The sequence below is a fragment of the Plecotus auritus genome (genome assembly GCF_963455305.1).
Source record: "Plecotus auritus genome assembly, chromosome: 11".
In the NCBI taxonomy this organism is placed as follows: domain Eukaryota; kingdom Metazoa; phylum Chordata; class Mammalia; order Chiroptera; family Vespertilionidae; genus Plecotus; species Plecotus auritus.
Genome location: NC_137777.1, coordinates 5,609,891 through 5,637,797, shown reverse-complemented (window position 1 = coordinate 5,637,797; position 27,907 = coordinate 5,609,891). Strand labels below are relative to the sequence as shown.

Here is a 27,907-nt window from a genome sequence, read left to right as displayed (position 1 = left end):
CCCACACACCCATGCACCAAAGGGTCATGGGTTCAATTTCTGGTCAAGGGCACATACCTGGGTTGCAGTTCCATCCCCAGCTGAGTCAAGATGCATGTGGGAGTCAACCAATCAATGTCTCTCACATGAATGTTCCTTCTTCTCTCTCTCTCTCTCTCTCTCTCTCTCCCCCTCCTTCCTCCTCCCCCCCTTCCAATCAATGGGAAAAAAATATCCTGGGGTGAGGATTAACAAAAACAAACAAGCAAACAAAAAGTTGCTTATACAGAAAGAACACAGAATATTATCTAAAACTAAGTCCCTAAAAGATACATATTTAATAAGCTAATAAACTATGAAGAAGGGGTCAGTGACACATACCAAAGACAGAACCCTGGCCAGTTGTCACCATGACACATACCATAATGGAACTTTGGCACACCCATTTCAAAACGTTGCCAACCTCAGGCTACATAGTTTGACTACTGCTTCAACATACTGTTCTATAAATAAAAAGGAAAATCTTTAGTTTAATATATTCACATTTTTTAATATAGTAAGTCCCAATTATCAAAGACTATTTCCAAAATGCTGCAGTCCTTGATTCTGAGGCATCAACCTACCTTTACCCACTAGCAATTCAGAACTGGCACCATCAGAGCTAGATTATTTACATTTCCAAGTCTGTAAATTCATGTTCACTTTAGCTCAATAAATGGGAAAAGAAGAAGCTGACTTCTCTGTACTTTTAAAAACAACTTGGTAAATATTTTTATGTAACACCAGAACACATTAAATATTTAAGTCAAAACAGGTTCAAATGTAACAATCTTCAGCAAGTAAAGTTAGCTTTCAAAATAATAATATCAGATGCTTATTTACAGAAAATAACTGGAAGGGAGGAATTAAATGGCACTTACCCTATCCTATATAATAAAAGGCTAATATGCAAATCAACTGAACGGTGGAACGACTGGTCACTATGATGCGCACTGACCACCAGGGGCAGACACTCAACGCAGGAGCTGCTCCCTGGTGGTCAGTGCGCTCCCACAGGGGGAGCGCTGCTCAGCCAGAAGCTGGGCTCACAGCTGGTGAGCGCAGCGGCAGCAGCGCTAAGAATGTCCGACTGTAGGGAGCAGGCCTAAGTCAGCAGTCGGATATCCCCCGAGGGCTCCTGGACAGTGAGAGGGCGCAGGCCGGGCTGAGGGGCCCCCTCCCACCAGAGTGCATGAATTTTGTGCTCTAGTTGATAAAATAAAGCCTTACCCTTTAAAGCGTGCACACATACACATATACACACGCGCGCAAGAACACATGGACGCATGAACTCACACACATGCACGCATGTGGAAAACTGCAAGTTTAAAACTCTCCCAGCTAACTATGCCAGCCTCTCTTACTCCCCAGGTCTCTACTGTCCCAAGATCTAAAGGGAAAGAACTTTAAAATGCTGGGCTTAATTAACATTGTTTTGTATGTTAGAATTTGCCAGAATTTTAAGTAGAGAACTTTAGGTAGATTGATATAAACAAAAGCAAAGTAATCTCATACCTTGCAACCCAAGGTGGTTTTCTCATATTTCACTTTAATTTAATGTTCCTGAAATTCTTAAAAGGTCAATATAATTTTTTTTTCAAATCAAAAGATGTCTAAACATGTTAGTCATTACTTTTTGAGTAAATGTTATTACCACTTGCCTTGGAGAAAATCTCAAAATTCCAACAAGATCACTACATATAGGTTTGCTCCCCCCCTTTCCCCGCCCCCCCGCCCCAACAGACCAAGGAAATGAACAGCAATCATACTGTGTATTGCATTCTTACTACGTGCCAGGTACTTTTTTGGACTCAGATTTATTGAGGTATAATTTACCTCTGTTAGGAAGGAATTGTCCATAGGTCTGTCTTTTCGGAATGTGCTGCAAGCTGAGAGTGCCGACTACCCTTTGCTCTGGACTACATTCTCAAGGATATCTATTTAGCAAACAGCCTTGAAAGACACAGTGTCTCCCTCTGGAGCAAAGGACAGGCATGCCTACTGTCTGGTATAACACACTACACTATAATATAAGGCATCCTTGAGCAAAGGACAGGCCCACTACAGCTCATTACAAAAGATTTGGGTTCCCTAAACTCAGCGCTTCTCTCCAATAACATAGTCCTCTATGTGTGCAAGTCTAAACTCAGGGTCAGGAAACCAGCACAAATGCTGATACTCTGGCTATTGCTCTTACTGAGAGGAATAAATCATCCTTCATCTCTTCCACAGGAGTCTCGCGTCTTCACCAATATCCATTAAAACGTGGCCGGGTAACTTACTAGCTTCTAAGTAGGGAAAGATCTCAGACAGTCATGGTTCTGGACAGTGTGGGCAACAAGGACAGGATGTGGACAGAGCCATGACTTTCCAGCAAGGAGGAGAAAGGCCCAAGGGCAGAGCTCTGGAACAGGAGACATCTGGGATCAGAGAGCGTCCTAGTGGGGGTGGGGAGAAGGAGCCCCACTGTCCTACAGTTCATGGACAGGGAGTCAAATTAATGTTTAGAAACTAAGCATTGAGAAGTGGGACTGAAACCAGCCATTCAAGTGGTCCTTCTCCCCTGGGCTGGCTGAGGGAAGGATGTGTCATGGCGTTGGGGCAGCAAGCCCTGTGTACACATTCAGATGAAAGGCAGCATGGCCGTGACTACTGAGCCAAGGAATCCCCAAAGCTAAAACAGACTGTGTAAGTAATCATGGCCTTCCTGTCAAGAGAGAGCTTTATATAAACCAAAAGTATGCCAAAACCGGTTTGGCTCAGTGGATAGAGCGTCGGCCTGCGGATTGAAGGGTCCCGGGTTCGATTCCGGTCAAGGGCATGTACCTTGGTTGCGGGCACATCCCCAGTGGGAGGTGTGCAGGAGGCAGCTGATCGATGTTTCTCTCTCATCGATGTTTCTAGCTCTCTATCCCTCTCCCTTCCTCTCTGTGAAATATCAATAAAATATATTTAAAAAATAAAAAAATAAAAAAAATAAACCAAAAGTATTAGAAGTTCTTTTGGTTGAACTACGGGAGAGTGACCAAAAGTGACTGATTACTGGTACAGAGTTCCTCTCTCACTCTGTGCCCCTCTCCATCCCTCCCCACATGCACCTCCAAACTCTTCTGCTTTACAGAGAAAAACAAGAAGGAATGGGGCTGAGGTCTCCTTGACTCCCGAGAGGGACTGAAGGCCATACGTACCCCTCTGAGGCTATTCAGAGAACCTTAGAGAGGGACTCAAAAGTTTTAGGGCTCGCCCTAGCCGGTTTGGCTCAGTGGATAGAGCGTCAGCCTGCAGACTGAAGGGTCCCAGGTTCGATTCCAGCCAAGGGCACATGCCTGGGTTGCGGGCTCGATCCCCAGTAGGGGGTGTGCAGGAGGCAGCCGATCAATGATTCTCATCAGTGATGTTTTTATCTCTCTATCCCTCTCCCTTCCTCTCTAAAATCAATAAAAATATTTTTTTAAAGTTTTAGGGCTCTCTTGGATATAAGAACCCAGGTGATCACCACCCTAGCTGACCCCATGGAGGGAAAGGACATCCAGACTGAGCGAATATGATTTGGGCAGGATTTACAGTAGGAAAGGGAAGTTAATGTGACCCATGGATGGGGCTCTTTGGGGCAATTCAATGTCCTCTTGTTGACTCTACATCCTAATGCGTAATAGGAATCAGTGTTACATGGCTGTACTTCCTCCTCCTCCAAGTTCACAGGGGATTCTCCCAATCAGGAAGGGCTGCAGGTAGAAAAGTGTTAGTACCCCTGAGCCTCACAACCCTAAGGACCATTTTGGGTTACAAGTCTCTGTGACTTGTGTCTTTACTGATCAGAGCCTCTCACAAAGGGAGGAAGTGTCCTCCTGGCGGTGGCCCTGAGTTCTGGCCTCTGCCTCCCTGACACAGCCCTCAGGCATATCTCTGGTGTAAGGCAGCTATTAGCTGGTACTGGGCTCCTGGGGAAATGGAATGCCTGACTCACGGAAGCCTTTTGAGTCTCCAGAGTGATATTTCCACTTTGGGGTGGGTCAACTCACTCTCAATGACTAATAATGTGGAGAGTCAAGTAAAATGCATGTTTGTGAATACGACTGGCTTTGCCTTCACCCCAGCAGCATCTCAACTGCACATGAAAAAGCAGTAGCAAGCCCTCTGGGGAAGCGTATCCCCTACTCTACCACCAGAAGCAGAGTTGCTGGCTCAATGGAGCCAACATCCAGTAAATCATCTAATCTTATAGATTTAACATCATCCCTCCATTGTCAATACTGGAGTACTGTACACTACCAATTCTTTCCTGGACGTGAACAACAAACAGACTTTTAACTTGCCTACCTGTAATTCTATCTTCACCCTCAATCCATTCTCCAAAAGCTGAGAGAACAATCTTTCGAAAAGATAAACTTGAGTATTTCTTTTTATTTCCCACCCCCCCGCCCCGCCCCAGAAATCCTATAATTGTTTCCCCACAGAGTTCAGTCAAACTGACCTGAACTTGTTAACATGACTCAAGCAGCCACCCTTATGGTTGGCTTACTGTCTACCTCTTTCCCAGACCGCATTACTAACATACAGAACCAGAAACCGGTTCTAAAATGTACATGACCTCTCTTACTTCCAGACTTTTGCCTCTCCCTCTTCCTACACTCATCCTTCTCCCCTTTGCCTGGCTGGCTACTGGTTCAATCTCAGTTTAGAAAGATTAAGTATTGCCGAAACCGGTTTGGCTCAGTGGATAGAGCGTCAGCCTGCGGACTGAAAGGTCCCAGGTTCGATTCCGGTCAAGGGCACGCACCTTGGTTGCGGGCACATCCCCAGTAGGGGGTGTGCAGGAGGCGGCTGATCGATGTTTCTCTCTCATCGATGTTTCTAACTCTCTATCCCTCTCCCTTCCTCTCTGTAAAATATCAATAAAATATATTAAAAAAAAAAAAAAAAAAGGAAGATTAAGTATCTGTGGAAGACACACCAGCACTGAATTCACATGGTCTATTCTCTGTCTTCTATTCCAGCAGTTGCCAAATGGGTCCGTGAGGTCCAAAAGGTTGGCGACCGCTATTCTATTCTACTGTAAGAAGGGACCACTAATATTTTTCACTCTTTTATAAGTCTACTTATGTGCTCAATAACTGTTTGGGTAATTAATGGCAATCACATACCAAGTATTGTGCCAGATGTAAAAAAAAACAACAACAAAAAAACCCCAGATGATCAAAAACAAACAAAAAGTTGATCATTTGACTTATAAATGCATTAGATTAGTAAAGTACATTCTGCACTCCCTATTACACTGCACTGAAATATAGACTTTCACAAGAGTATTGTGAGGCACATAACATAGATGTTACTATTCCCCTCTTACAGATAATCTGAGAATCTATCAGACGTACTACAATTTCACAGTGAGCAGAATCTCTCACCAAGAGTACGAGTCAACAAACTAAAAGTCCACTTCAAGACCCAATAAATATCAGATTTCATTTAAATCTGTGCTTTTAATTCACTATTACCCTAAGAACAAAGAAATGACATAAATAATCCCCAAATAATAATATCTGCGAACAGTCATAATTTTTCTCATAGCAAGTGTTTTCTTAAATTATTTGACCTAAATTCGTATTTAGGTTAATTTGGGTGATCTGAGAACATGCCAATTCACGACTGGAAGAAATATTCTAGGCAGAGTGAGTGTCTGTATTAGTCTACATTTATTATACACCAGCCACATCGCACCAGCTAGAATGCACCAGGAGGAGATGATGTGTGTGGCAGAAAATGACTGTACAGGGTTAAAAGCTTCGCAGTGTTGCACACAGTGGTACCACTGAACATTACCTTTTCAAAATAAATTAAATAGCTACAAAAATATATCTTCACATTAAGTATTCTATTTAAACAAAACCACCCAATATCTCTGAAAACAGCCATTCTCACCCAAGGTACCACCATCAGGATGTAGGATGCATCATAAGAAATGTACATATTTAAAGAATCGAAATTCTAAGAATGGTTTCCTTGTTTACAAAGTTTTACAAATGTCACTCATTTGCATTCCAATATGCTTGCATGAGTGGGTAAGGGGTGAAGCTATAGTTAGTGAGCAGGAAATTATAAGCTTTATATGCTCCTGAGAGTAGGGAACAAGCGAACATTATCCATTCTGTGTTCCAGCTGAAAAAGCTTTGAGATGTGCTGTTTTAAGTATGCCTTCTAAATATATATCAAATGTAGGACCTCAAATTAGTACTTTGAAACAGAATTTTAGTAAAGACTACAAGTCATAGCGCTCTGGGTTTAAATGACAGCCTTCCTCATCCTGCTTGGGAGTGCACTTGGACAAGTCACCTAAACTGTCTCAGTCCTTCTTTCCTAATGCTAATTAGGAATTAACAGGAATTAACCTACATCGTGCGGGGTTGTCATGTGTTCACTATTACAGCACAATGATTAAGAGCCAAGACCCAGTTCTATCACGTAGTAGCTGTGTCATTTTAGTCTAACCCGCTTCCATCTCTGTGAGCTGGGAATACTATTACCTACCTGACAAGGTTACCATAAAGATGAACCATCTTAGAACGCTTCCTGGCAAGCAGTAAACACTATATAATTGTTAGTTACTATGAACGTCATTGTCGTCATCACCATCACTGAAATGTTAAGTAACCATTGCCACATGATTGCATTATGCCTTCCATTTCTGCTATGTGAAATATTCCTTGAAAACTAACCTACTTTAGTGAACTGATCATAATATAGAACCAACACACACATCCAAGAATTTTTATTCTGACTTTCAGAAACTTATTGCACAAGAAATTATCTGAATTAACTATTGCTCAGGATGCTGACAAGATCCACATATCCAATACCCATTCTAAGTGAACAAATTCATTCAATGTACTAGCACATAACCCAAAATGACATGTCTATTGTCCTTTCTCCCCCAAGGTCTCAAAGCATTTAAATAATCAGATACAGCAAGCCACAAAATATACAAGCGAACTGAGAAAACTGCAGCTGAGAGCAATCAACATCTTCCCCCAAAACTTTTAACACATAATTACAAAATGATATTATAGTGGAAAACTCTCTGACCTTGCCATTCATTCAATTATTCAAAATATTTATTAAGTATCCACTGTGTAATAGGCAGGCATTGTGCTAAACTCTGGTGTAGCAACAGAAAAGGAGACCAAAAATAATAGTGGGCATAATATAACTAATGTTAACACTTACAAATATTATAACTTTGTTTTCCTTAAACAGTGGAAGAGCACATTATAGGCTCTAGCAGTTGAGTGCATCAATGCTTAATGAATTAAGTAACCTCATATATAGTAAGTGGCAGTCCAGTATTTTCCCCAAGGAGACTAGGAGTAAAATGAAATAAACATAGCTCTAGACTCCTCAGTCAATTACTTACTAAGTAAAGGTAAGCGACCATTCCTAATATGAGCCAAATAATCTCAAGAGTGACACTATTTAACATACAAGTTCAATATTATGTACTAAGAATGTCAAAAAAACAAACAAAAAACACACAGTACTGTCATCTCACTTTATGAATGTCCACCAGACAGTTTTAGTTAACTGCAACATTTTACAAATGGGCTATCAAATATGCCCCAATTATCAAGTTGTGCTAGACACCAACTTCTCTGTTTTTATGATTCAATACAATTAAAGACCTAAGAGATCGGTGTGTTTTCCTTGAGGTACATTAGTCTAAAGTGATTTGCAGTAAGTCCCCAAGCCCCCAAGTGACTGAAATTCCTTTAGCTGTATACCACACTCCTCTGGAATGTCCGTCTGCCAAGCTTGCAGGACTGTAAGAACACAAAATTGACTGCCACACATTTCCCACACGAGGGTTAAGGAGTAAAAAGATAGCAAACTCAATGCACTCACAGGAGGGGAAAACACGTGTAAACAAATTCCAAAAACCCGTCTTATCCAGAATGGCACTTTTTGGTACCACAAGAATTCTGGCAATTCGTCTGCACTCCGCGCGCCAGGGGGAAACTCGGTAACTGCTGTTGACAGATGAGAAAAAGTCTCACCAAACAGTCTTAACAGGTAATGTTGCAAGTCAGGGACAGAGCGAGGAGGAATGTGGAGGAGCAGCAGCAAGAGGAACAATCTGCCAGATTTTACATTCAGAGAAAATCCATCATAGACATTCCTCTAGGAAAGGAGAGAGAGAGAGAGAGAGAGAGAGAGAGAGAGAGAGAGAGAGAGAGAGAGAGAGAGAGAGAGAGAGAGAGAATATGAATTTGGTAGGGCCCAGAACCACCATAAGGAAATCACACACACACAGCAGTTGCCACTTCCCCTACCGCCTGACAGTCGTAGATTGGGGTAATTACAGGGGAAACTGTGTTCTGGAAACACACTATGACCATACCCTGGGACTGAGGATCTGGACTTGAAATGCTGGGAATTCAGAGGTCAACGCAGGATAGAAGGTGCACAGGTGGAAAGAGGGGGTGGCCAACAGGACACCAACTTCGACGCGGTGACCAGGCGGCTGGGTGCTGGGTGCCGGGTGGGGCGTGGCGGAGTCCGCGGGAGAAGGGGGTGTGGACCCGGGGACGGGCTCGGGGAGAGAGGGAGGGAGGACAAGCGGCCGCGAGGAGGACGGAGAGGTGGGGGGCGACGCGGGCGGAGGGCAGGGGGGCCGGAGGGGGCGGCGGGTACGCGCGCGGAGGTGCAAGGGGAAGGAAGGGGCGGAAACGTGGAGGATCCGAATGAATGGGTGCGGGGGGCGCCGGGCGGGCGGGGCGTCCGCGGAGGTGCAGCCGCAGCGCCGGGGGTGGGCGCCGAGGCGGGCCCAACACGCGGGGGAACCGGGGGGACCGGGGAGCCCCGCGCCGCCGCAGGCTTCGCCGCACCCGCCTCCCCGCCAAAATGGGGTCGAGGCGCAGGCCAGCGCCGGGTGCGAGGGAAGCGGGGAAACGGTCCAGAGGAACCACTCACCCTGCGCTCGAGCCTCCGGGCGCTCAGCCCCGCTCCTCCGCCCTCCTCGAGGCGCGGCGGCGGCTCCTCAGCGGCGCTAGGGGGAGCCGCGGGCCCGGAGCGGGGCGGCGGCGGCGGCCGGACCGGGAGCCCCTCCGCACCTGCCCCTGTGGCGGAGCCGCGACGAGCCAGGCGACGGCGGCGGCGACGGCGGCGGCTCCGAGCGGGGAGGGCAAGTGACCCGGATGTACAGGGTAACGGCGAGGAGGGGGAGGGGGGAATGCCAGGAAGTGAGGGCGCCGCGGACCTGTCCGGCCGTGCGCATGCGCCACGAGCCCGCCCCGTAAGGTAAGCCCTGCCCCGCCCCCGCCCCCCCGCCCCTGCGAAGGGGCGGGGCCAGGCCGGAGACAGGTGGTCGGGCGGCGCGGTGAGGAGAGGAAGGGGGCGCGGCCACCGCCTCCGCGCCACCGCCCTCCTTAAAGGAGCAGCACCTCCGCGCGGAGATAGCATCTGGGTGGGTCTGAGTCTTGCAGCCTTTTCGTTTTACAGAAAGAAAACTGAGGTTCTGAGGGGACGGTGACCTGCCTCAGGTCAGCGAGTCCAGCAGGCACTGGACTTCGGGACTCGCAGACCAGGAATCTTAGTGTTGAACCCAACCGAAGTTGCCACAGCCGACCCCCCAATCTCCACCCCCGAGTCTGGAATGGCTGGGGTGGTGGGCATGCCTTCCCCGCCTCCGCCAGGTACTGAGCTTCGTTCACTCTCCGGGGACGCGGCAGATGCGCTTGGCAGACTCCCAGAGCGCAGAGGTGCACCGTTATCCCTGCGATGGTATCTGGAGACGCCCTTGGGAGGTGTTAAATGATCGCTCTGAGAACAGAAATCAGGCGCCACTTGAGACTTGCACCGTGCCACACATAGCTCTTTCAGATAAATGAGACTCCGTTCTGGAGCCTGCTCTGTGCGAAAATGTCTGATAGGGAACTTGGATGTGGCAGAGGGCGCAGCCTCTTCGTTTTCCCCTAATTCCCCTTTCACTCTTAGAATATAAATGTTCCCTCTTTACATACAAAACCAGAACATCCCTTTTAGTTAGCTCATCCTAACGCTGTTCTGCAACACTCAGATATCTTCATTAACACTGAAGTGTAAATGATTACAATGTTACCTCTCCTGGGGAGTATTTTCAGTTGATTGCTGGACAGATCATTACTATGGAGATTAATGTTTCTGAACATTTGGGGGTCAAGAGCCCTACTGAAAAAACCCCTGAAAGTATGGTCTTTTCTCCCCAGGAAAATGCACATATGCACACGAATTTGCATACAATTTCAGAGGACTTATGCATCCAGAAGGCCTATCTATGAAACCCTGATTATGAACTCTTATTTCAATCAAATAGGATCCCAGGGACTATCTGGGCCTTCCCATATGTGGCCAAGAAATCACTCCTTACCCCATATACCAAAGGGTAGCTTTTTACCTTATTTAGCCTTTTGTCTTCCTCTTGAGTTACATGGAGACCAAATGGTATTGGCCATATTACACAGAAATGGGTTGAAAGCACACACTGAAGTCAAGAGTCCTAGGCCTCAGATTTTTACCCTAATATTTTAGGGATATCATTTTAGGATAATCTGGGGGGTTCTATACTATATTATAATCTTCATCAATTTCAATTAAACTGAGGGAGCTGGTATTTATATTGCAAACATTAGTGCTGATAGAACACTCTTTAAAAAAAAAAAAAAAAGAATACACTTCACAATCCAAGGACTTTGGTCCAATTTGCTTTACACAATGAAATTCTTAAATAACCCTGGTTCAGCCCTGGCTGGTTTGGCTCAGTGGATACAGCATCAGCCTGAGGACTGAAGGGTCCTAGGTTCATTTCCGATCAAGGGCACATGCTGGGGTTGTGGGCTCAATCCCCAGTAGGGGGCGTGCAGGAGGCAGCCAATCAATGATTCTTTCTCATCATTGATGTTTCTCTCTCTCCCTCTCCCTCTCTGAAATCAATAAAAAATATATTTTTTTAAAAATAACCCTGGTTCATAAAGACTACTGTCCTCAATTTGAACCAGAGGAAGAGTTCACACACCTGCCCAGTCCCGTGAGCTCTGAGTAACCACACACCTCTAGCCCAGCCTCCCACAAAAACAAATCTCCTCCATTGTATCCTCAACACATCAACATGCAGTTTAGCTCAGATGCCTACAATCATGGGGAGCTCGTTATTGCAACTGTCAGCCTCCTTTCATTGTGAGGAACCTCTTCTTTTACACGGAGAAGACATCGGATGCCCAACAATTGTCATTCCTCGGTCCGAATTTTATCTCTGGGGAGCAATAGAGACTTGATGCCAGTCTTTGGGGAACTTACAGTCCAGCAAAGAAAAACAGTCCACTGAGGAATAATAACTGTAAAGGCGGTGGAGTCCTATGAGGAGTCCCTTTCAAAGGCACCTTTCTCCTTATCAGCCCTGACCCCTTCCCATGCAGGAACCCATGAGTAAGTTCTGCCCATCATGTCAGAGGTCCTGAAAGAGGCACAGAAAACAAGACCCTAAGAGAAATGCTGAATTTCTTCTTCCTCCATCCTTTCTTCACCATTCTGCATGAATGTACTCACATTTCAGCTGAGGTCAAAGCTTTCAACATTATAGGTTAGAAAAAAAAACAAGCAGAAGGATGCAAAAAAGGGTGTTTGCTAAGACCACTAGGCCCTCGGTGATGATTTAGTCCCTGCAGCTTGCTGGCATCTGTTTGAGCCCTTACAATGAACCAGGCACTATACTAAGCCCTCGGCTCGTATTTCCTCTTTTGCTTTTTACAACCACCCTATATGGCACTATTATCGTGTCCATTTCATAAATGAGGAAACCCAGGCTCGGTATGAAACATCCAGAATTCAATCCTAATCTGTCAACTCCACAGTTTGTCTGTTTCTCCATCTACGCTAACTGGACTCTGTCTGCTTTTGTAAATCTCAGAAGATCCCGATGCTTTCTTTAAATGCTGTTTGACTTGAAACTTTTCTTTATTACGAAAATCAACTTTGAAACATTATAAAGAACCAGTTGTTTCACTCAGTCATTGATTTGTTCAATCAACACACATGTGTGCTCCTTTGCTACGTCCTACGTACCATGTTGAGGGTCTAGGATGGAGGGACAGTAAGACAAGTGGTCCCTGCCCTGAAGGGGCTCAGAATTTGGTGAGAGGAAGAGCTGTAACCTCACAATTACAACACAGCATGACTCGTTGTAATTTAGGAGGGTGAAGGGACCCACTCTCTCTGGGACACCTGTGAAGACCTCAGAGAGGATGAGCTTGGTTTTGAAGAGATGAGGGAAGGGCTGAGAAGAAAAGGCACAGGGGCAGAGGAAGGGGAGTTCATGGCGTGCTGGGGGTAAGACCAGGGCGGTGAGATTGTAAAGGACCTCCTCTTACACCATGCTATGGAGTCTGAACTTGCCTCCTGATGGCAACAAGTAAGTAGAAGCTTCTGAGCAAGGTGACATGATCAGATGGGTTTTATATCAAGATCACTCTGACCAGTGTCCAATTTGGACTCTGGTGGGAGAGAGAATGGAGGCCAGCAGCAAAGGTGTTGTGGGGCCTAGGAGAGAGAGAGCAAGAGCCTGGAAATTGGCAGTGGAGAAGAAGAACGGGCCCCAGAACTAAGATCCTTAGCGACGTAGCATCGGTAAAACGTTTCTGCCTTGTTGAATCTGGGGGAAGCAGCAGCAGGAGCTGTGGGGCATGGCCCTAAGATTCCCCAATCAGCAGCCTAATTGGTGACACCATCCAATCCCAAGACCTCTACACAGCTCTCATCCCTTCTCATCCAGCCTTTCTGCCCGTGGCTTCCACTGGAATCCTCAGATCTGTGCAACTCTTGTTTCTCAAGACTCTTTCCTATTGCTACAGCCACATTTATCATTGTAATGGCTGCAGAACATCTCATCATGTTGAAATAGCTCCTTTTCCTTCCGTTGCCGAAGGTCCACACCCGACATGCCTGGTTTCCCCTGAACTTAATTCAGCTCTGGGCGTTTTGCAATGAATGAGCTGAGCGAGGAAAGAGAGCTTTTAGGTGAAGGGTGGTGGAAAAGTGTAGCCTCGAGGGCCAGCGAGTCAGCAACTCTTGGGCAACTGCATTGCATGTGGAAACAGCAGAGCTCTGGCAAAGAGCCCAACGACTAGGGGAATCCTGATGCCTAACTCGCCGTAGAAGCTGGTTGTCAAGTCCTAACCCCTCTAACCCGCTCCTTCACTTATTCTCTCATCAGCAATGAATTCTTGAGAAGCAGCGGGCAACAGAAAACCGCTCAAAAGACCTCAAAAGCTCTGGACTGAGCCCTGCGCAGGCTTCCCCAGCCCTCTGAGCGACCTGCAGGACTGAAACCTGTTTGACAACTTAACGCAAGTTATACAACCGCTCAGGGACTCAGTTTTCCCACATGCTCATTGTAAGGATTAACTTAGATAAGACGTGTAAAATACGTGCACAGAACCAAAGCACACATTAAATCCAATTGTCATTTTCCAACTTGGTTCCTTCCTGATGCTTCCTCGACTCCCAACATCTTCTTGAGTTTCGGAGCAAACCCACCAGGCCACCATCCATGTGCTTGAGTTCAGATCCTGAATCTGCCAGGGTGAACCAGGCCACCTCCCTTGATCTCTCTCACCTCCCACTTCCCTTCTGTGAAATGGGCATAAGGACCGACTTCACAGGAATGTTGAAAATACGTTCAAAACCCCAAAGCACTATGCCTTTATTGGCCATATTGCTGCTGCTATTTATAGATATCGTTGGTTTCCTGGTTTCTCCCCCTTAAAAAAAAAAAAAAAGATGACCTCAGCATGAATTCCCAGGATTGTAATTACTAGGTCAAAGGATCTGAACATTGCTATGGTTCTTGACTTGTATTGCCCAATTGCCCTTGCAGAAAACTCTGAATAGTTGCTGCCATCGTTAACTCAAATGCACTATTTAATATGTAGAAGCGCCTAGAATACAGTTTTGGTTGCCTCTGTACCCAGGCTCAGTCCTCAATCTAACATTTAGGAACTTCTGTCCGTTGCTTCCCTCCTCCTCTTCATAGAATGAATGAATATGGACTCCATGAGGAGAAAGGCACCTTCGCACATTCCCGCCACAGCCAGGGGTTCCAGGTTAAGGACTAAGACTCCAGGGTCCCGCCTCCTGCATGCGCACCCAGTGGGTGAGCTGAATGCGTGCAGGAGAGGCCGGGAGGAGGCGGCCCAGGAATCCCGCCCTGAGAGATGGCATCGGAGCTGCTACTGAAAAAGAACCCAGTACAGACAGAGCCAGCGGTTCACCCCCAGTGCACTCCTGCCGTTTAGCAGAAGCTATTCACCGGCCTCTCAGGACCCAGCTGCCCACAGGCACAAGATCTACCTGTGAGCCCCTGCCGCATTTCCGAGCGGGACACGTTTCTCACGGTGGACAGCGCAGGCTTCCCCAGCCCTCTGCGTGACCCGCAGGAAGGAAACGGCTCACAGAGCCCTTCCCTGCCACTCCGCTAGCTTTCCGGCCTCGGCCTGTGCACGGGGCTGTTTCTCCGCCTCCACGTTCAAGGGCTGCCCCCTGGAAGGGGCCTCCATCCCCCTCCCCCTTCCTAAAGCCACCCACCTCCCTTCAGTCATTCCCTAGTATGTCAGTCATTCCCTAGTATGTCACTGGCTTTTTTTTTTTCTTCACAGCACTTATCACAACCTGTAATTATTTTTCTTTTTTAGCTTAACAATGTTGTCCCTCCCTAAAAGAAGCCTCTCACTGAAACATGAGCTCGGTGAAGGCAGAGGCCAGGGCTAGCTGCCCGCTCCAACACCTGTCACGGTGCCCACCCAGCTCCCAGGAGACCCTCAATGACTACGTAGAAAAGAGAGGTTCCTGGCCCCCCTATACCCCTGGTCGGCAAACGGCGGCTCTTTGGCCCCTTGAGTTTTTAGCAAAGGCCAGCTTAGGAGTACCCTAATTAAGTTAATAACAATGTACCTACCTATATAGTTTAAGTTTAAAAAATTTGGCTCTCAAAAGAAACTTCAATCGTTGTACTGTTGATATTTGGCTCTGTTGACTAATGAGTTTGCCGACCACTGCCCTAGACCATTGTCACCCAATTATATGAATAATGCATGTTGATTGCAGGGGGGGGGGAATGTGAAAACACAGGTAAGCAAAAAGAAGAAAATACAAACGCTCCTGATCCAACTTCCCAAGCCACGTGGGTGGCCTACCGAAAGGTTTTGTATGCGAATACAAGGTATAAAAGTCATGCATCTATTCCTATAAAACTGGCTCATATGCCGAATTGCATTCTGCGGTGTTTCATCTCACCATCTACCGTAATCACCTTTCCTTAATGAAGGCGCTTCGGCTACTTCGCTGTTCAAGGCTGCGAGGCCTCCGCTGGGTAGCTGCACCAGGAAGTATCTAACAGATCTCCTCGTGTTGAGCCAAAGGGAGGTTTCTTCAATGTCAATAACAGTAAAACGTTTTAATCCAGCACTTCCCGCTTGACAAGCTTCCCATGTATTTTTCCCTCGGTGTTTGTATTGCTTTAGAGCTTATTTCTACAGAACTGTACTCCCCACCGCCCATTCGCCACCTGGAGTTATTAGAGTCCCAAAAGAAAAGCAAAAAGAAAGAAAGAGAAGGAAGAAAGGAAGGAAGGAAGGAAGGAAGGAAGGAAGGAAGGAAGGAAGGAAGGAAGGAAGGAAGGAAGGAAGGGAAAAAGAAAAGAGAGAGAGAAAAGCAAAATGGTTTGCAGCCGCAAAGGCTGAAGTAGGAGGAAGCCAAGACGATGCCTAGGAGTTCAACTGGGGAATCTGTGCTGATACAGGCAAATGAAATAAAGAGCAAGTTTCCTTGCCAAGATTTTAATGGTAAAAAAGAGGAAAAGAAAGACATTCTGCATCTTTCACGTTTTCCTCCCAATCCCTGCCCTAAGGCAAGTTTTTCCCAGGAGGGCGAGGCTGGTCCCTGGGGGTCACCTGTGTTGTAAGCAGTTTGCAGCCCGAAGCCCACTGCCCCCCACAGAGGGGAGCTGGCAGCGCTTCGGGCCCACTGTGTGGTCAGTCTCACAAAGGACTACACCCCCCTGAGCATTGTGGGCAAGGACAGTGGCACCCCTCCAAGGAAGGGCCTTCCCACACCCACCTGGTGAGGCAGACAGGGAGAGCAGACCCCACTCCAGCCGGACGGCTCGGTGTCCCAGGGCGCTGGCCGCCTGTGCCCACCTGCCCACCCCACTTCAGATGGAGGGTGGGGGGTCAGGAACAAGAGAGGCCTGGGTGCCAGGCAGGGGCCTCGCCTGAAGGAGGCAGCATTGAGCCCACCAGCTCAGACCCCCTGCTGTGAAGTCCTGGACCCTGGGGGACCCTGTGCTACTTGCTCGGTTAGAGCAGAGAACAGGATTGTAATTAGAGGGCGATTTCTGTATTTCCTTAGCTCATTGAGTTCCTGAGGGCAGAGGCCGTGCTGTTTCGTCACCACGGATCCCCAGGGCTCGCACAGAGCCTGGCACCGTGCCTGACACAAGGCCCCACCCAACAGTTGCAGCTGGTCAAAGAGAGGGCATCCGTCCGGCTTGAGTTAACCCAGGCCTAGGGCCTTAACCCTATGCTGAGGCCCCTATCAGCAGGCGAGTGAGATTTCAGTCCTCCCCCAAGTAGCCAAATGCTTAGGTCACTAGCCGTGTGACCTGATATTTGAAACAGAGCTGTAGACAGAACCATGGGGATAGCAATCATGAGCCAGGTGCAGGGGAAGAGCCGTGAGTTGGGGGGCCATGGAAGAAAAGATGTTGGGTAAGGTTTAAAAAAAGTCTCCTGAGAGAGAACCAACATGGTCCACGTGAAGCAGCAGCTTACCTGGCGTCGCTGGCGTCCTCTCTAAAATCCCGGTGCTGAGCGCATGTCAGAACACGGGGTTCATGAGAAAGATGTGCCCAGTTTTAAAGCGGAGGGCGGTAGGGAGGAGGACGCCACCTTGCTCAAGCTCTGGTCTTGTCCGAACCCACAGGCTCGGAGGAGATACTCGTGGTGTCCATTTCAGCATTGATGTAGCATTTTTATTGAACAGGTCACTTGCGTTCATGAGTTTCTGAATGAATCACCTCATTTTAGATGTGAAAGGAACCTCAGAATTCACCTTCAAGCCAACATTTCATGCTTAAGAACGTGGAGGGCCCAAGAGGGGCGCAGGGGGGCTCGCAGGAGCACAATCCCCAGGCCTGGGCTGGGTCCCGAGTGCGGGTCACAGGGGCTCCTGTCTACACTGTCAGGGAACTACCGAGTTCATTTCCACAGGTTAGTCTGGATCAGCGACGCGCCACCAGGGCCTGTAAGAAACCACTCCCACGTGCAGTGTACAACCTCTAGCATCGTGTCTGTGCTCGCTTCCAGGGCCAAGGAGGTAGGTTACAGCCATGGGCTTATCTGGCCCTTCATTACACACCAATCTCTTCCAAAGTAAAAATAAATAAGTAAAAATGTTAGGAGGCATGTGCACCAAATGATGCAGCAACAAGTGGGAATGCAGGTCTTATGAGCCTTCCCAATCACCCATGTGTGTTTGGGGATGGTTTCTTTCTTGGTAGAAATCATAATCTGATTACAGAGCTCCTGCAAATACTATTTCCTGCCCTGACCGGTTTGGCTCAGTGGATAGAGCGTCGGCCTGCAGACTCAAGAGTCCCAGGTTCGATTCTGATCAAGGGCATGTACCTTGGTTGCGGGCACATCCTCAGTAGAAGGTGTGCAGGAGGTGGCTGATTGATGTTTCTCTCTCATCGATGTTTCTAACTCTCTATCCCTCTCCCTTCCTCTCTGTAAAAAAAAATCAATAAAATAGCCCTAACCGGTTTGGCTCAGTGGATAGAGCGTCGGCCTGCGGACTCAAGGGTCCCAGGTTTGATTCCGGCCAAGGGCATGTACCTTGGTTGCAGGCACATACCCAGTGGGGAGTGTGCAGAAGGCAGCTGATCGATGTTTCTGACTATCCTTCTCCCTTCCTCTCTGTAAAAAATCAATAAAATATATTTAAAAAAAAAAAATCAATAAAATATATTTTAAAAAAAGGGGGGGCCCGTGCTTTATTTAGGTCAGGTCCAGATAATGTGAAAATACTATTTCCTGCCCTTGTGCCTTTTGCCCATCCTGTCTGTCTGCTCTGAACTCCCTTCCCGACACTCTCCATCCTTCGGGCCAAACTCGGACCTACCCACCAACGCTCCCGTCAGGCACCTCTATGGGTGCTGGATAAACGTTTCAACATGACTTCGTTCCTGCCTGTACCTTATGGTACCACACAGCCCTACTCACGCCCGACAGTCCTCCTGGGATGAGTGCAACAGACTGGCAATGCTCTGAGGTTTGCATAGCACCGGGCTCCCGTTAAGAAAAGCGCTACAGAAACACAAGGTCATGTTTTATTAATTGATTTACCCTGACTCCTTGAAACACACAGAGTGGTTTTGATGGATGAATCAAGCAGTCCAAGATTAATAGCCTGGTCTTCTACACTCGTTTCTCTTTCCAAGCCACGGGCCAAAATACACTCACCCTCAATTTACACCTTTGCAAAATGCGCGTTTGCATATTGACTCCTGAATCCACTGCAGTTATTGAAAGGAGGGCTGCATCCATCAGGAGGGGCCAGGTTACACTGTGGTAACAAACAAGCCCGAAATCTCAGCCTCAGTGAGGACCACAGGGCCACGCTGGGGTCAGCAACACGAGCCCAGCAGCTCCATCTTTCTGGCCTTCACCTGACAACCTGGATTAAGCAAGTCTGGAGTTAGAAGATATGACCCCTGTTTTCCTTCTCCAACCACCTACAGAGCTGTCCGGCAGATGAGACGTTAGGATGTTTATGAAACACCCAGGATGGCCTGGCTGGCATGGCTCAGTGGTTAACCATCGACCTATGAACCCGGAGGTCACGGTTCGATTCCCAGTTAGAGCACATGCCCTGGTTGCAGGCTCGATCCCCAGCGTGGGGCATGCCAATCAATGATTCTCTCTCATCTATCTCCCTTCCTCTCTGAAATCAATAAAAATAAATAAAAAGAAACACCCAGGATTCTGCCTAATAGCCATCGATAAATAATAATGACTTCTAGTACCAATGTCTTTACCATTATCTCTACTCCTCTTCAAGTAATAATGATGACACTATTATAATTCTCTAGACCAGGGTTCCTGAACCTGTCCTCACACTGGAGTCACCTGGAGAACTTAAAAACTACCAGTGTTTGTGGCCCGCCCCCTGAGTTGGTGAATTCACTGTGTGTAGCCCTAGCTTTGGAATTTTAAGAATCCTCTGGTGATTCTAATGTGCAGCCAAATTTGACAACCACTGCCACAAAGGCAGCAAGATTCATATCTGCACATATATGTATTTAAGGCCAACACACATATACACACAAGCTGGCCAGCTCCCAGGTCCCATGAATCTGGCACCTCTATGACAGTGGTGGTCGCACCAGTCAGGACGAGTTAGGTTACGCTGTGGTAACGAAGAAGCCCTACATTTCAGGCCTAATAACAACCGCAACGGTCACGCTTTGGAGTCAACAAGATGACCCAGCAACCCTGCTGTTCTGGTCCTGACCCAACACCAATGCCCATGCATTTTAGCCTCAGGCCTTTTTCTTTTCCTCTTTACTTTTACTTCACACCTTTTCCAGCTGAACAAGTTTGCCTGGCCCAGCGTAAACCAGGACCCAAAAGTGATGCTGGCGTGGACAGACTCAGAGGGTATGAAACTGGGAGAGGGTCACTGAAGGCTATTAGCCATTAAGACTGTGCTTTGCTCAACTCCCAGCCCCAGGACCCAAAACTCAGCAGACAACATAATAGAACTGGGGGTAGGTAAAGTCATTATCATCAGTTAATAACCTCAAAAAATAAACATTAAAAACTGACACAGGAACGCAAAAAGCGCAGCATCTAAGCCCTAGCCGGTTTGGCTTAGTGGATAGAGAGTCAGCCTATGGACCAAAGGGTCCCTCCCGGGTTCAATTCTGGTCAAGGGCATGTACCTCTGTTGGGTTGCAGGCTCCTACCCGGCCCAGGCCCTGGTCAGGGCACCTGCAGAATGTAACCAATCGTTGTGTTTCTCTCACATCAATATTTCTCTGTCTTTCCCTCTCTCTTCCACTCTCTCTAAAAATCAATGTAAAAATATTCTCGGGTGAGGATTAAAAATTAAAGAAGCACATCATCTAAGTTGAAAACCTTATGCATCAACTTGTCAACAACAACTGTTTTGATTTCCCCATTTCTGTTCATTTCTCCGAGGATAAAATGACATCTGCCAGAGTGGAAGTGAGTGAGGTCAGGAGAACTATGAACAGACGCGCATGCTTTCACCTGGGAGCGAAGCGCAAGGCACATCCGGTGGGTGCAGGGAGCAGTATGACAGATATTTTGCCACCAGCACAGAAATGATTTCCAGCAAATCATCTCCTGCTCTGTTGAAGATTATGTCTCTGTAGAGCCTGCAGAAAACCTGAAAACCCAGCTTGTGTAATTTAGGAACCATACTGGCTTTTCCATAAACTCTTAACCCCAAAAAATGTCTTCTGTATTTCAAACCGGTGAGCTCCCTAGAGCCCAAGGGGAAGGAGCATTGTGTAGGATTATATAATAGTCACTCTGTTGCTTTAAAACCCGATGGCAGCCTCGGGCAGCAATGTCAAAGGAGAGAGGAATTTTTGTAAAATTATCTGAATGCAACCATCTCTTCTGATGCATTGAGTTAACAATGGTTCTGCTTCTCTCAGAATCTCATTCAATTATCTGTTGCTTATCTAGACCTGGGAGAGGAGTGTTCCTCTCATCTAGCATTGGTTTAAAGAAAAAAGCAGGCAGGATTTCTCTAATAAAAGCTTGATGTGAAAAGCAGTAACTGCTTCCGGCGGAGAAGTCACTGGGAGAGCCTTTGTAGGGTCTCTGGTGACAATCTATGTTCACCATGACCGTCATACAGAGGAGAGGAAGGAATGTGCGACCTACAGCCTCAGAACACCTCGCTGTCCATCTCGGCATGTGGCTGCAGTCAAACAACGTGACCTCTCTGAACTTGTCTCCTACAAAACTGATCTGCTAGAAAGAGACATTATAAGAACTGAGAAAACATATGTAAAGTGCCTAGCATTCAACAAATGGCAATGCCCTCCCCTGATCACTGCCAAAATCTTAGGAAGCTCACCAGAACGTGAGCTTTTGAAGGGCAGGGACAATGCCTACTCAAATTTCTACATTCAGATCCTACACACAGCCCCTTTCGACTCCATTCCTCTCCCACCAGGCAGTATCCTTTGGTCTCCAATTCCAGGAGTGGATCCTGAATGGTTTAAGCCAGAGGTGAGGAACATCTGGCCCGTGGGCCATATAAGGCCTGGGAAATCATTTGGTCTGGCCCTGCCAAGGCATCAGAGGTGAGTTAATTAAATGTTTGACCCAATATAGCAGGCTAATATTTAAGTTGCTAATTTTGTATTGATCTCAAATCTATATATATAAAAGCCCATTGACCGAATGGCAGAATGACCAGAATGACCAGTTGACCAGTCACTATGACATGCACTGACCACCAGGGGGCAGATGCTCAATGCAGGAGCTGTTCCCACAGTGGGAGCGCTGCTCAGCTGACCAGGATGAGCACCCGGCCCCCCGCCAGCGGGAGCAGCCACTCAGAGGCCAGGTCCACAGCCACTTGGCTGACCAGGATGACCAGTGCTCCCACAGTGAGCCGATCCCCGCAGGCCACGCCCCCCCCCCCCTCCAGTGCATGAATCCATGCACCGGGCCTCTAGTGATATTATAAATATCCAAATGGACCTTGGCAGAAAAAAGGTTCCCCACCTCGAAAGCCAATCAGTGTTATCCCATTTCCTCTGCCACCATGATTGGCTGAGAGATAGGGTTGTGTCCCTAATATGATCCAATCAGAGGGAAGCTAAGACACAGTAGCTCTTTCCCCAGATGTGAACAAACCAGTATGCGATTTAAGAGCTACCCCACCCAGACCCCGACATGGAACAGCTCTCCTCCACACTTCTCAGAGCAGGGGTATTCTATGTGCCGCCATCTCCCTGCTGTGAAGACAGTCTACCTGAGAACAAAGCCAATAGACAGAGAAGTGCCGAGCCCAGAGAATCACCAAGAAGTGAAGCCGGAGCCCTGAGTGGTTATGAGAACCACTCACCCGCTTCTATCAATTATCCAACTTGAACTGGGTTTTCAGTTCCTAGCAACTCGGGCATCCTACCTGGCACGTCCCCTCCTGTGTGGCCGAAACACCGAGCAGGGGGTTGCACAGAAACGTCATTGCTCTGGCAGCCACTGAACTCAGAACTCAAGCTCCTCATCCATCTTGGTCACCCAGTCTCCCAGGGACTAAAAGGGTTCCTGGACACAGGCCCTCAATAATACTTTTTAAGGAAGTGAATGGAATGGAACTTACCAAATCACCCGGAGTTTCAGAACCTTTTAAAGCCCCACTCCCCAGAAGTGTCTGGACCAAAGGAGCATGCATTGGAAGCTCATAGGATCTGGAGCCACCAGATAGGTCTGAACTCAAATCAGCTCGAACTGAGGTAAGCAGCTATAAATAGGGAGAAATGACTCAAAGAATACATACAAAAATATTAATATCAATGAGCTCTAGGGCAAACATGTCAAACTCGCGGCCCACAGGCCGCATGTGGCCCACAACAAATATTTTTGCAGCCCAGCCAACATAATGGTATGTAAAAAACGTTTTAATAAAAACTTCGTAACTTAATAACAAACTACAACGTTTACTAATGACTGATTGCTATAATCATGTTGCATTCATGTCCCTCACGCGCCTTACGCGAAGGCGCACCATTTCTCTCCGCTAATACTAGCAGCGAATATGTTAGCAGCCGATGGCCTCGTTCGTCCTTAGTCTTGGACTGACTTGTTTGGTGTGCACAACAGGAAATATTTCGCTTTCGGAGAAGAAGAAAAGCAGGTTTATTTGCATTACGCTTATTAATTTGTGCAGTTATTCAGTGTCTGGTAAGTTAATGTTCAAGAAAAAATATTCAGCCGAAACCGGTTTGGCTCAGTGGATAGAGCGTCGGCCTGCGGACTGAAGAGTCCCGGGTTCGATTCCAGTGAAGGGCATGTACCTTGGTTGTGGGCACATCCACAGTGGGGGGTGTGCAGGAGGCAGCTGATCGATGTTTCTCTCTCATCGATGTTTCTAACTCTCTATCCCTCTCTCTTCCTCTCTGTAAAAAAATCAATAAAATATATTTTTAAAAAAAGAAAAAAATATTCATTTTTATTAAAACGTTCTATTATGTTAACGATGACTCACTTATTTCAGCCCTTTGTATTCAGCATGTCTCTATCGAAATAAACCTACGTTTCTATGAAAATTGAAGTTGCTGTTTTTTTGTGTGGCCCACATACACTTAAACCTTATTTGGCCATGTCATCCTTTGAGTTTGACATGCTTGCTCTCGGGGGTAAGATTATGGGAAGACTTTTCTTTTTCTTTCTTTTGTACATTTTTTCATTTTCTAGAATGAACATACATTGGATGCCTGATAAAATGAAAATAAAAGTGGGGTAAGATCACTCCAAGTGTCTAGTCCAGCTCCTCTGATATAAAGTAGGGACCCAGCAAGCGTTCCATCTCTAGGAATGCCCTTCCGACACTTGGAAACAGCTCGTGTGTGCTGTGTCTCCCGTCTCTTGTTAAATATTTCAGCGCAGTCACTGCCACCCTTCTAGGACTTGATTTCAAGGCTCTCTTTTATCCCTCCTCTCCGCAGAGGCTCCATCTGTTAAAATCCCACTCAGGGTATTGTATAGCCAGCTCACAGAATCAGCAGCAGGCTCCCGGTTGCTCATTCATCTGTTAATTCATTCATCGAGTAAATGCTGATTAAAAACCTTCTACATTGGACATCCTGGCTTTTACATACCTCCCCCGCCCCCCACCCCAGTATACAAATGGTTTTCAGATTTTCTTGGGAAAGGTCTTCTTCCCTCATCCTCAATCCTTATGCTCTGGGAGGTGCAGATCCTACCCCAGCTTCTCGAGGGGGCGGGCATTTGATCCCAGATGGCCAATCAGAGCATTGCATTTGCCTGGCCATAGGGATTATTTCAGAGATGGGAAGGTTACCCAGAGGCGACCAATCAGAGACACTGGGACTCGATTCTGAGACTCTGGTCGAACTGTTGGAAAAATGGCCTTTCCCCCCCCCCCCCCCCCTTCTGCTAGAACTGCTGACAGCCATGTTGCCACCACAATCCAAAAAGAAATGGTAGGCAGCGCTGAGAGATGGAGAAAAACGATGAAGCCTTAGCAACACCATTAAAGCCTTAAATTCCATCCCTGGGCTTTTTAAGGACATAAGCCAGCAAATCCCCTTTCTGCAGAAGCCAGTTTGAGGCGGGGTCCTGTTTCAAGGTCCAAAGAATCCTGAGTAACGAAACTTGAAGTTCTGTGACATATGCCACTCGCAGGCCATGCACAGATGAAGCAAGATGATCCATGCCATCTTCCCTGGCACTCAGCCTGATGTGGCGACAGCTAGGAACAACTGCAATTGTTTAAAGCCAGTAAGATAACTGCTTTGATTAAATTCTGCACACTGCAACAGGAACACGGGGATGGGGAGGGAGGAAAGGGCTCCCATAAGAAAGAGCATTTAAACCAACTCCGTATCAGCACTCAGGCAAGGAGGGTAGACCTCGTGTTTGGGGGAGTCAGGATAACGCTGTCGATGCGCATTCCTCCCGCAGTAAACTAAAACCACCCCATCTCGCACTGCCCTCGGGGCAATGAACTGAAAGTGCTTAAGGACACTTTCTAAACGAACCCACAAAATAGCGTCGGAAAGACAGCAGACGCCCTGGTCAAAGAGCCATCACATAGAAGAATGTCATTGGTGCCCTAGCTGGGTTTGCTCAGTGGTTAGAGCACTGGCCCTCAGACTGAAAGTTCACAGGTTCGACTCCGGTCAAGGGCACATACCTCCGTTGCAGGCTCGATCCCTGGCCCTGGTTGGGCATGTGGGGGAGGCAACCCATCAATGTGTTGCTCTCACTTCAATGTTTCTCTCTCTCCGTCTCTCCCCTCCCTTCCACTCTCTAAAAATCCATGTGGGGGGGGGGGGAATATCCTCGGGGGAGGGTTAACAACAGCAAAAAAAGAATTTCGTTCGAATGGGACAGGTGATGTCACACCCTTAAGTCACGCTCAGGTGGGTTTCGGTGATTTCTGACTCTGGGAGCTTCATTTTTCACTCCCTTTTCTCGCCCCTGTGGATTACGGTGGGTCACATCATAACAACATCTTTTCAAGATGAATAACCTACTTACTGAACTTGTTACCGAAAGATGAAAAGGGAGAGGAGAGAGAGAGAGAGCCTCTGGTTCCAGGAAACATTTTGTGACGGGTGAGCAATGCGGCTGGTTGCAGAAAACAACAATGACAACGCCAGAAGCACCCTGGGGACACCTATTTTGCTGAGAAAGGCCCTGCAGGTCAGTCTTTTCACGGAACAGCTCGCGTCTCCTGGACCTTTGATGGTGCATGCGCCGCAGGACAGCTGTGCAGACAAAGTCAGCCAGGAAAGGAGGCCACCGCGGGACCACGTGGCCTTGCCTTGGCGGTTTCGAAACACATCGGCGCTTGATTCGGTCCAAAAACACAGCTCCAACTGTCCAGAGCAGCCGTGGGCAAACTACAGCCCGCGGGCCAGATCCGGCTGTTCTACCCAGTTCTCTTGCTCTCCCCTCCGCTCCTTTACTTTGAATTTATATTAGTTCACACAAACACTCCATCCATGCTTTTGTTCCGGCCCTCCGGTCCAGTTTAAGAACCCACTGTGGCCCTCGAGTCAAAAAGTTTGCCCACCCCTGGTCCAGAGCAAACGACCGCACCGTCGGAAAACTTAGTATGGACAGAACACGTCCGTGGGGCCTCAGGACAGGTGGCAGGGATGAGTGGCAGGAGGGAGGTGCCTTCCCAGGAACGTGAATGTCTAAAAGGCAGCCCCGCTGCCCCCATTTCTAACACACGTCTAAGACTGCTGAATCCCACTTCTCTACTTGCACGTCACGTGGCTTTGCAAAAGACTCGACTTTCCCTCTTCCTGCAAATGGGGTTATCATTTCTCATACAGGGACTGGGCAGCTCAGGTGTCCAGGCGGGGCCGAGCGAGGGAGAGAGTCAAGGGCACGGGTACCTGAGGACCAGACCACGCCGGAGTGCTCGGCGCGTGGCACATGCTCAGTAAATGCTGTGCTTTAGCAACATCATGGAGACCTGCCAATCTCGCCTAAAAATAAGAAGGGCTTTCGTGTTGAAAGCTCCCAAAGTACAGTTTTTTGGTAATTAGTTTGGTGTGGGTTTTTTGGGGGTTTTTTTAGATTTTTTTATTGATTTCAGAGAGGAACGGAGAGGAAGAGAGAGAGAGAAACATCCATGATAAGAGGGAATCACGGATCGGCTGCCTCCTGCACACTCCCTCCTGGGGATGGAGCCTGCAACCCAGGCATGTGCCCTGGCCGGGAATCCAACTGGTGACCTCTTGGTTCCTGGGTGGACGCTCAACTTCTGAGCCATACCCGGCTGGGCACGAGTTTGTTTTTAACAATAAAAAGCAACTGTATGCTTTTTACATACTACATGCTTATGTTTGACAATTCAAAATATAAAAGATGTACAGTAAGATATCTTCATCTTAGACCCACAATCCTTTTTTCCTCCAAAGAGGTAAACAGTATTCCCACTTCTTGGTTCTTTCTAACATGCATCACCAAGCACATGTATGCTTGTGCGTGTGTGTGCGTGTGTGTGTGTGTGTGTGTAAGCATGTATACCTCCCTCTATTTTTTCACACACGGGTATATCACATACACTTATACGCATACTGCCCTCTTTTTAACTAAAAAAAAAGTAACCCGGAGAGCATTCCTTTTGAGCATATATGACCTACTATTTTAAACAGTGGCCCAGTATTCTACTGTAAGAAGATACCACGTTTCAGTCAATTAGTCCCCAAGGAACATGCATTGCAGCTGCTTCCAGGGTCTGGCTATTAACAAACAGTGCTGCAATAAACACGCATGTGCACAGTCATGGAAAACTATAGGGCAGGTGGGATTTACAAGATAAAATCCTTAACGTGGAATTGCAGGGTCAGACGGTACAATGCACTCGAAATGCTGGTAGCCAGCACGGGATGGCTCTGGGAAGATGTTGTGTTCATTCTCACTGTCACCCAGAGCGTAACAGTCTCTGCACCCACATTTACACACAAAACGAGGTTTAATACGAGGGAAGAAAGGGGGCAGAGCTCCAATCTCTCCCCGTTGTCTCTCCCTGCCCCTGTGATATCACACGTGACATTCCTACTTCCTGAAAATTCCACGCTTGGATGCACAATCCAAAGATCAGCGTTTAAAGGAGAACAAACCACCCAGCCTCTGGGGTGCTGGGGCCGGCTCACCAGTGCCAGGCGGCTCACTGCCTCCTGCACGCCCCCTACTGAGGATCAAGCCCCAAACCTGGCACGTGCCCTTGACCGAAATCGAACCCAGGACCCTTCAGTCCGCAGGCCGATGCTCTACCCACTGAGTCAAACCGGCTAGGGCTCTCTCTTCATTTTTGACACTCATGGACTGCCCTTCCTGATGAGCTCCCGGGATATCACTCGTATATTTCAGTCAACTCTGTGTTCACATCAGGAGGGACTCACGCAAACCAGCACCGGCCACCATGCTGTTACGTGTTCCAAGTCACCCAATCTGTAATAACCACTCACCCACTTACGTTCTTTCCACATCACAGCTGCCTCCTACTCAAGGGTTACCTTCTAACGTCCGCGTGTCATATGACAATGGAAAGGAGT

The 27,907-nt window shown here is 47.6% G+C and overlaps 1 protein-coding gene across 12 annotated transcripts in view; it reads right to left on the bottom strand.

Moving 5' to 3' along the window:
* CYRIB (CYFIP related Rac1 interactor B) overlaps positions 1–27,907 on the bottom strand; it is a 118,463-nt gene that overhangs the window by 51,231 nt on the left and 39,325 nt on the right. The window contains exon 1 of one of the 12 annotated variants that reach the window (XM_080646803.1): positions 8,980–9,290. The exons of 8 other annotated variants lie outside the window; for them this stretch is intronic. The gene's annotated coding sequence lies outside the window, so the exon portion shown is untranslated. Of the gene's footprint in view, positions 1–8,979; positions 9,291–27,907 lie in introns of those variants that run through there. 3 more of the 12 variants (XM_080646802.1, XM_080646809.1, XM_080646808.1) reach the window with 3 other exon arrangements.